Raw genomic sequence first — 3122 nt, forward strand, 5'->3', positions numbered from 1 at the left:
CCCTAACCCTAACCCTAACCCTAACCCTAACCCTAACCCTAACCCTAACCCTAACCCTAACCCTAACCCTAACCCTAACCCTAACCCTAACCCTAACCCTAACCCTAACCCTAACCCTAACCCTAACCCTAACCCTAACCCTAACCCTAACCCTAACCCTAACCCTAACCCTAACCCTAACCCTAACCCTAACCCTAACCCTAACCCTAACCCTAACCCTAACCCTAACCCTAACCCTAACCCTAACCCTAACCCTAACCCTAACCCTAACCCTAACCCTAACCCTAACCCTAACCCTAACCCTAACCCTAACCCTAACCCTAACCCTAACCCTAACCCTAACCCTAACCCTAACCCTAACCCTAACCCTAACCCTAACCCTAACCCTAACCCTAACCCTAACCCTAACCCTAACCCTAACCCTAACCCTAACCCTAACCCTAACCCTAACCCTAACCCTAACCCTAACCCTAACCCTAACCCTAACCCTAACCCTAACCCTAACCCTAACCCTAACCCTAACCCTAACCCTAACCCTAACCCTAACCCTAACCCTAACCCTAACCCTAACCCTAACCCTAACCCTAACCCTAACCCTAACCCTAACCCTAACCCTAACCCTAACCCTAACCCTAACCCTAACCCTAACCCTAACCCTAACCCTAACCCTAACCCTAACCCTAACCCTAACCCTAACCCTAACCCTAACCCTAACCCTAACCCTAACCCTAACCCTAACCCTAACCCTAACCCTAACCCTAACCCTAACCCTAACCCTAACCCTAACCCTAACCCTAACCCTAACCCTAACCCTAACCCTAACCCTAACCCTAACCCTAACCCTAACCCTAACCCTAACCCTAACCCTAACCCTAACCCTAACCCTAACCCTAACCCTAACCCTAACCCTAACCCTAACCCTAACCCTAACCCTAACCCTAACCCTAACCCTAACCCTAACCCTAACCCTAACCCTAACCCTAACCCTAACCCTAACCCTAACCCTAACCCTAACCCTAACCCTAACCCTAACCCTAACCCTAACCCTAACCCTAACCCTAACCCTAACCCTAACCCTAACCCTAACCCTAACCCTAACCCTAACCCTAACCCTAACCCTAACCCTAACCCTAACCCTAACCCTAACCCTAACCCTAACCCTAACCCTAACCCTAACCCTAACCCTAACCCTAACCCTAACCCTAACCCTAACCCTAACCCTAACCCTAACCCTAACCCTAACCCTAACCCTAACCCTAACCCTAACCCTAACCCTAACCCTAACCCTAACCCTAACCCTAACCCTAACCCTAACCCTAACCCTAACCCTAACCCTAACCCTAACCCTAACCCTAACCCTAACCCTAACCCTAACCCTAACCCTAACCCTAACCCTAACCCTAACCCTAACCCTAACCCTAACCCTAACCCTAACCCTAACCCTAACCCTAACCCTAACCCTAACCCTAACCCTAACCCTAACCCTAACCCTAACCCTAACCCTAACCCTAACCCTAACCCTAACCCTAACCCTAACCCTAACCCTAACCCTAACCCTAACCCTAACCCTAACCCTAACCCTAACCCTAACCCTAACCCTAACCCTAACCCTAACCCTAACCCTAACCCTAACCCTAACCCTAACCCTAACCCTAACCCTAACCCTAACCCTAACCCTAACCCTAACCCTAACCCTAACCCTAACCCTAACCCTAACCCTAACCCTAACCCTAACCCTAACCCTAACCCTAACCCTAACCCTAACCCTAACCCTAACCCTAACCCTAACCCTAACCCTAACCCTAACCCTAACCCTAACCCTAACCCTAACCCTAACCCTAACCCTAACCCTAACCCTAACCCTAACCCTAACCCTAACCCTAACCCTAACCCTAACCCTAACCCTAACCCTAACCCTAACCCTAACCCTAACCCTAACCCTAACCCTAACCCTAACCCTAACCCTAACCCTAACCCTAACCCTAACCCTAACCCTAACCCTAACCCTAACCCTAACCCTAACCCTAACCCTAACCCTAACCCTAACCCTAACCCTAACCCTAACCCTAACCCTAACCCTAACCCTAACCCTAACCCTAACCCTAACCCTAACCCTAACCCTAACCCTAACCCTAACCCTAACCCTAACCCTAACCCTAACCCTAACCCTAACCCTAACCCTAACCCTAACCCTAACCCTAACCCTAACCCTAACCCTAACCCTAACCCTAACCCTAACCCTAACCCTAACCCTAACCCTAACCCTAACCCTAACCCTAACCCTAACCCTAACCCTAACCCTAACCCTAACCCTAACCCTAACCCTAACCCTAACCCTAACCCTAACCCTAACCCTAACCCTAACCCTAACCCTAACCCTAACCCTAACCCTAACCCTAACCCTAACCCTAACCCTAACCCTAACCCTAACCCTAACCCTAACCCTAACCCTAACCCTAACCCTAACCCTAACCCTAACCCTAACCCTAACCCTAACCCTAACCCTAACCCTAACCCTAACCCTAACCCTAACCCTAACCCTAACCCTAACCCTAACCCTAACCCTAACCCTAACCCTAACCCTAACCCTAACCCTAACCCTAACCCTAACCCTAACCCTAACCCTAACCCTAACCCTAACCCTAACCCTAACCCTAACCCTAACCCTAACCCTAACCCTAACCCTAACCCTAACCCTAACCCTAACCCTAACCCTAACCCTAACCCTAACCCTAACCCTAACCCTAACCCTAACCCTAACCCTAACCCTAACCCTAACCCTAACCCTAACCCTAACCCTAACCCTAACCCTAACCCTAACCCTAACCCTAACCCTAACCCTAACCCTAACCCTAACCCTAACCCTAACCCTAACCCTAACCCTAACCCTAACCCTAACCCTAACCCTAACCCTAACCCTAACCCTAACCCTAACCCTAACCCTAACCCTAACCCTAACCCTAACCCTAACCCTAACCCTAACCCTAACCCTAACCCTAACCCTAACCCTAACCCTAACCCTAACCCTAACCCTAACCCTAACCCTAACCCTAACCCTAACCCTAACCCTAACCCTAACCCTAACCCTAACCCTAACCCTAACCCTAACCCTAACCCTAACC

The sequence above is a fragment of the Pogona vitticeps genome, chromosome 12 (genome assembly GCF_051106095.1).
Source record: "Pogona vitticeps strain Pit_001003342236 chromosome 12, PviZW2.1, whole genome shotgun sequence".
Taxonomy (NCBI): Eukaryota; Metazoa; Chordata; class Lepidosauria; order Squamata; family Agamidae; genus Pogona; species Pogona vitticeps.